General features: G+C 51.6%; 1 long non-coding RNA gene across 2 annotated transcripts; it reads left to right on the top strand.

Moving 5' to 3' along the window:
* The first annotated feature begins 346 nt into the window (after positions 1–346).
* Positions 347–6,839, top strand: LOC136297601 (uncharacterized). Of its 2 annotated transcripts, XR_010723194.1 has the most exons (5): positions 347–561; positions 647–711; positions 1,130–1,202; positions 2,415–2,501; positions 2,896–3,275. It is a non-coding gene; the product is annotated as an uncharacterized lncRNA (long non-coding RNA). The 2 variants fall into 2 exon arrangements; XR_010723195.1 differs by lacking the exons at positions 2,415–2,501; positions 2,896–3,275 and adding an exon at positions 6,491–6,839.
* The last annotated feature ends 203 nt before the right edge of the window (positions 6,840–7,042 follow it).

Here is a 7,042-nt window from a genome sequence, read left to right as displayed (position 1 = left end):
CAACTTGGCTTCTCATTTTAAGCTTTACCAAGGAGAAAAGGGACTGTGGTGAGGGAGTCATCTAAGGCAGCAGAGTCATTTGTCATTCTCAAGGTGATGGGGTTGGTTCCTACCAGCCCTGAGGTGATGAGAGGCCCAGCTCATTACTGCAGAGTTCTGTGAGCCTCACCTGGGTGCTGTGACAAGGAAGAGTTAGGCACTATTTATTCATTTTATGAGTGACTTCTCATGGACAGCATTAAGAAATGTTGTGCTGTAGCAGGGGAATGTCTCAAAGTATCAAAGTTTGTTTAGTAACTATTTAACTTTTGCCTGTATCTCTTTCAGAGCTGCTCTGGGGATATTTTCTGGAATGTTGCTGTGGCCCTGGGTGGGATTCCTTTCTATCCTGTTGAGACCTGTCTGGGATTTGGAAACCTGGGATTCCTGCTCTCTGTGGCTTATCTGGAGACTACCTGCTCAAAAAATTAGTCCCAAAACTCATCTCAGTGTTTTGGATTTTGCTGAAGAGGTGTTTGATTGAAAACCTCTTAGTCCATAAGCCAGACCCTTACCACAGAGGTAATATCTTTTTACTTTTCCCTTAAAGAAGCCACGAGTAAAATGGTGAAGGTACTGACTTTTTCCATGCTCTGGTTTCTCACAGAGCAAATTTACTGCAGAGTCCACTCTGGCTTGGTGTCAGAGGGGAAGCACCTTCACTTTTATGAGGTAATTAATTCCTTGGTCTACTTTTAGACCCACAAGTCCCAGCTGGGGCTCTGCACTAGCCCTGCATTAGACTGAAGGAGCACAATGGACTCCATCCCACCCAGGAGGAGGAGAAAACCTCGGCTCCCCTAAACCCTGCTGCTGTGGAGAGCAGGAATTGCCTGGTGCCAATGCAGGATGGACCCAGCACAGCAAAAATGCCTTCTCCCTCCCCAGGGACCATTAGGGGGGTTTCAGCCTCTCGCAGTGTCTATGATAGAGGAGCTTGTTGGAGGATATTGCTTATGGGAATATGTTGGGAACTCATTAAAAAGAGAATTATAGACCAGCCCTGGTGTGATTGAGATAACGTGGTGTGTAAGTGTGCAGGAAACATGAACATCCTCTCAATAATTAAATTCAATTAATTGTTTTACAGCTGCTCAGCAAATACCATGAGGTTCAGGTGGGGAGATGCAGTGCGGGGATTCCACAAGGTCTGGATGCAGCAGGTAAGAGACTGTGGTGTGTGAAGCACCCGGTCTGTGTTGGAGAGGAAAACTATTACAAACCAGAAGCGTTAGTAAACTGGCTTTGCTGGAGACTTGTGGGACAGCCTGCAGCCAGCTCAGCAGCCACAGACCCTTGTTCTGGAGAAAGCAGTGCAGGGGGCTGGGAAGGAAAGGGGCTCTGGCACCTGTGAGGGGGGGTTAATCCTGCATCTCAGTATGAAAGGCCTGACAGAAAATGGCATCACAAAACAGCTGCCTTAATAAGACAGAACAAATTGAAAGATATATAGTAGCTTGACGAACCAAAAAGGAAGAACTTCTCTCCAGGGAAGGGATGTGGATTTATTGAGGAAAATCCATCCCGGGTCCATCCAGTGCTGCATGAGTGCAGGGTGCTCTGCATCTGAAGGGGCATAAGGTTTCCTTGCTCTTGATATTTCTCTTTCTACTCTGCCTTATTAAAACAGGTATTTTATCAAGCCTTTTGCCGTCGGGCATTTCTCACTGAGACTGGAGAGACCCCCCATACCACCTCGTCCCCCACCCAGTCCAGGGAGTGTCTCCAGGGAAATGGGTGTGCACAGGGCTTGTTGGGGGACTAGACTGCTCCCCTCAGATCAGAGCCAAGGCTCCTGCTCCCTCCCTGGCCATCCCCAGCCTGGGGAAACAAGAGGGTTGTGCTAGACCCCTGCTCTGGATGCCTCACTCTGGTCTCTGTTGCTTCCCTGCATGAAGGAGCAGTGACTCCTGGAAGGGGAACAGACAGTGCTGTGTGTTGTGTCATGGGCAGCCAGCATTTTCCCACTAGCTGGGGCTCAGAAACAGCCATGCCAGACTGGTCAGAGTTCATATATCCCAGAGCCTCAGGGTCCTGGAAGGGGCAGTGGGATGGGAGCCCTGGGATGCTCCTGACAGGTGCTTGCTGGCACCTGGCCTGACTGGGCTCAGCCTCATCAACCCCAAACAATGAAGGACCCCTGCCACCGTGCTGTGTGCTCTCCCAGGGATACACCCCCTCCTGGGAAAGAAAGATCACCTGGATATCCACCCTCAGCCTCCCAAGCTGCACTATAGGGCCCCTGCCCCACTGAGGAGACTTTGGCTCTGTTGCCTTTGTACCTGCCCTCCAGGTAGTTTTTAGTCATTAACTCAGCACTAAACTTCCTCTCAGACAGGCTAAATGAGACCACCTCCCATCATCCCTCTTTTTAGTGCCTGTGTCCCGGCCCCACGAGTCTGTGTGTGCGACCCAGCCTTCAGGAGAGGAGAGAGAGGCAGGAGCAGCATCCCCTGGGGCAGGTCAGCATTGGTGTTGTCAGGGCCCCATCACTCCTGCAGCAAGCAGAGACTCCCACTGAAGCCTCTGTCTCCTCTGGCATCCTTCCCAGGGGATGAATTCTGGGTGAGGAAATACCAAGTGCCGTCCCTGGCTCTGCAGGGTTAATAATCTCAGTGCAGATGCATGTGGTGCTGCCTGCGTCCTCAGCTCCAGGCAGGACATGCACAGCAAAGGGCTGAGGAGGGAGCTACAGACCGGGAAAGCTGCGTGGCCTTGGATGTGCTGGGAGAGCCTTGAGGTGCCCGGGGAGGGAGGATCCAGCACACGCACGTGCGTGCCCACGGATCACACGAGCAGAGATGCAGCAGATGAGCTGCCTTGCTCTATTTGTAACCTCCCACTGCTGTTGCACAGGCTTTGCAAGGAGGAGAAGGAGCTGAAAATGGAGCTGAAAATTGAAACTTGAGGCTTGGATGCTTGGAGGGGCTCAGGAGCCTGACTGAGCCCTTCACTCCCCAGGAAAGCAGGAGCTTCTGTTCCTCCTGACCCTTGTGTCTTGCTCTCATGCTCAGCACAGGGTGAGACATTCACGCTCCACCTTGGAGCAAAAGTAATTTTCATTAACTTATTGAGGAACGGAGACATAAAGGCACAATTTAATTGCAAACCACAAGATTATAGTGTGTGATGAAGCGAGGTAAGAATGAAGGGAGGGAAAGGAAAAACAATTTGGTCTTATTTTTAAATTTGCATCCCTTTAGCTGGCTGAAGGAGAGCTGGGTGAGGACAGGGCAGTGCCCATGGTGTGCCCTGGGAGCCAGCCTCCCTAGCTGGGCATCACAGCTGGGATGTTGCATTCAGGATCTGACTACCTGAAAGCTGAACAGTCCCAGGTGGCTGCACCTGGCCACTGGTGGGTGCAGGATGAGAGCCTGGTGTGCAGGCAGCCATGGACACCTGCCCTGTGCCCAGGCCCAGGCTGTGGATCTCCTGCCTGGATTCTGCACCTGCTGCCCTGGGTGTGGCTTTTGGTGAATGCAGGATGTTGTTGGGAATGTGCATGGTAACAGGAGAGCGCAGGGAGAACAAACAGGGCTCCTCTTCTGCCCCTTACATGCAGCAGTATGGGACAGTCCACCCCTCCCCTGATCCCAGCTCTTCTGGCAAAGGGCGAGATGGAAAGGTGAAGGATGAGGCTCCAGAGCCCCTCCAATCCTCCTGGCTTCTTGCTGAAACTGCTAATTAAAGAGCCCATTTCATCGAGCGATTTTCTTCTGATGTGAAAACTTTTCCATAAGGAACTAGTCCCGAATCCACCAACTCATTTCACATTTATTTTAAATCTGAGCTTTATATTGTGTAGTTTCCTCCAGGGCTTGATTATCTTCTCAGTAAAAGCTCTGTTGTTCTGGTTTGTGAGGCCTATATTTAGCCTTGCCGGGAGGTCTGTGCACCTCTCAGTACAGGGCTCAGATGCTGTCACCTGAGCTCCTGGGCTTTCCTATTTATTTGGATCTATTAAACAAGTTACCATTTCTGTAATATCAAGGGCATTTTCCAGCCACAGGCTGCCTACAAGCAGTACCTTGTTGCTGCAGAAATGGTCTCCTGCATCTCAGCAGTCATTTGGAGAGGGTCTCTTGTCTAACAGTGGCAGATTATATTTAAACAGGGACTCAATGGCAAAGCCAGCCAAAGAGCCTCGTCCCTCTCTGTTACTGTGGTGGTACCTCAAGTCCTCATTCTCCGTGTTTCCTACACATGTAATAAGGCATACACCCACTCAGCATATTTTTATATAAAAATCCACAAAACAGGCAAAAGTGAGAGGGGACTTCACCTGTGAAGGGAATTCAGAGGTGCACGGACATTCCTGCTGCCCTGGTATGACTGCAATTGTTATTTAATACACAGGGGGGTGTAAGGAGGTTGTGTGGAGAGAAGGGAGAGAGAGAGAGAAACATCAGAGTGGCTGGCAGTAAAATCCCATCCAGGGAGAACCTCTGGGATGGAGGGGTCTCTCACAGGAGGGCTGGAGATTGGGATACACCATCCTGTGGGGAGCATTGCTCCCACTGGTGCCATTTTGCACCTTGTGTCATCTTTCTGGTGACACATCTCAGTGCCTGGGCACCGCTGTCCTTCTGGGGGACAAGGAGAGCTGCCTTGCTGATCATCAGCTCCCTGCCAGTGTCCACCGCTGCCAGTCCCACCACAGGAATCCCCTGGCTCTAGGCAGTGGTGCCCTGCAGAGGTTCCCCTGTCTCCTTCACCCTGAGTGGAGCCCTCCTGGAGCTGGAGCTGCTGACAAATGTGTTGGATGCAGCTGTCTGTATCCAGGGAACGGAGCGGTGCGAGCGGCGCAGGGAGCCAAGGCACGCGATGGGAATGATCAACGGGCAAAATCTGGGTGCTGAGGCATGGGCTGGAACATCTGATTGGAAGGCTGGGAGGAAAAAAGGGAAGGCTGAATTGTTTATGGTTTGTTTTTCATTCATCATTCCTGCTCATGTGGGTGGACAAGGAGTGAATGAGTTTCTCGGGGAGGGTAGCAAATAAAAGAGGCACACATTTCCTGGAAGGATGAGTAGATTTTTTTTTTCCCCTTCCTACTGCCTAGGTGAATATGTCACAAAGGGGCGGCTGGAGGGAACCCTAACAGCTTCTCTCCCAGGTGGAGAGATTTTTTTTCCCTTTGATCACCATGTGCCAAGAGATAAAAGGTTTTTTGGGGCGGGTTTCATCATAATGAAGTTCTGCTTTTTCTCCCTACAGCAAATGTCTCAACTTTCCTTTAGACTGTTGAGCATCTCATGGAATTACAGTGGGTTGAAGCTGTCCCAGCTGAGGGAAACTGGATCAGGCCTCTGTGCCAGGATGGTCCATTTCTGGGGGAGACAGCACTGGTGCCTACAGCTACAGCCCTCAGTTCTGCCTTCCCCTGGCCTGGAAGTTGACATTAACAGGCAGGAGATGTGTAGAAGTAGGTGATCTTTGAGGTTTCTTCTAACCCAAGCCATTCTCTGATCCTGTGGTTAGCCAATGTCCAGACTGGAGTCTCAGATTGAGTGCTGGGCTTTGCTTTTTCCATATAATTCCTGTGTTCATCATTTATCACCTGCTTTTCTCATTTCTCCCGAGGCCGTGCTGCTGTCCCCCTGGTGCCAGGAGTCTGGTGTGTCCTGGTGAAGGGCTGGCTCCTGCCCCACATGGCAGGCACTGGTGCTCTCCATGGGCATTCCCAAACTGAACAAGCCAAGCCCTTGCAGAGCAGAAGTGGAGGTGGGAAAAAACCGGCTTCAATGGATTTGTTGGCATTTGTGGAGCTTTTGTGAAACTCCTGATTGTTGCAGGGAAGGAATATCCCATAGGGAGGGAAAGCAATGCTCCCTTGGCTGGGGGATGGGTTGGTGTGTCCTGTATTTGCCATCTTCACACCAGCAGGGCTTCAGGCTCCCTGCAGGGAACCAGGATAGAGCTGGTGCTGGGAAGGGCTGTGGAAGGTGGGGGGACACCCTTGCAATGCATGCATGGTTCTGAGGCTTGCCTGAAATGGGCAAGAGCTTAGCACAGCCCCATGCTGGACAACACCTGGGAATGGCTGGACCTGTGTTAGGGCGGATATCAGGAAAAGGTTCTTCCTCCAGAGGGTGCTGAGCACTGAACTGGTTCCCCAGGGAATGGGCATGGCCCCAAGGCTGCCAGAGCTCTAGGAGTGTTTGGACAGTGTTCTGAGGCACAGGGTGGGATTGTTGGGGTGTCCTGGGGTGCAGGGCTGGGTGTTGAACTCTATGATCCTTGTGGGTCCTTCCCAGCTCAGCGTGTTCTGTGACTCTGTGCTGTGTTCCTCCTTACACCAAAAGCCCCACATGGGATTTGCAGGAGCACGTCTTCAGCTGACACGGAGGAGGCTGAGCGTCTGCAACCTGTGGAGGATGATGAAGAAGGACAGTCCACCTGCCTGTGCTGTTGGAGTGATGCCTTAAGTTTCAGCTTTTATGTTTTTCAGATGCCGTGCTACCTGGATGTGCAGTTCTGAGCTCACAGTCAGTGTCACTCAGCTCTGCACACAGCAGGGACACAAAACAAATCCTTCTCCTGCTGAAGACCAAGGACAACTTTCAGGCCCAAAAGCACAAGCAACAGTGGCTGAAGGGAGGAACAAGAAGGATGGGACCTCACAACCTGGAGCTGGAATTGGACAATTAAACCCCAATATGCAAATGGACCAAAACTTATAAAAGTGTGAGTCCTTGTGACCGGTCACCCATTTTGTGACCATTTTGGGTCCACCTTGGGTGTGGTCCTGGTCAGGCCCTGTCCTGCTCAAGGTGTATCCTTGAGGCCTTTCAATAAATCCCTGCTTTATTCTCCAGCTCTGTCCAGTCTCTGTTTCAGGGCAGGCTTCCCAAGGCATCAGGAGGTCAACATGTGTCCTTGCAGAAGAGCTGCAGGGCTCCCTGGAGAAGGGAGGGACCCTGGGACACAGTTCTGTGTAGCTTCTGCACCAGGCAGGGCTCTGTGCCAGGAGCTCCCTTGGCAGAGGGGAAGAGAGACCTGA

This window comes from Chamaea fasciata, unplaced genomic scaffold, assembly GCF_029207755.1.
Source record: "Chamaea fasciata isolate MVZ Bird 193981 ecotype frontalis unplaced genomic scaffold, bChaFas1.0.hap1 SCAF_15, whole genome shotgun sequence".
NCBI classification, from domain to species: Eukaryota; Metazoa; Chordata; class Aves; order Passeriformes; family Sylviidae; genus Chamaea; species Chamaea fasciata.
Note: the sequence above shows the minus strand (reverse complement) of the source record. Positions and strands in the feature narration are given on the sequence as shown.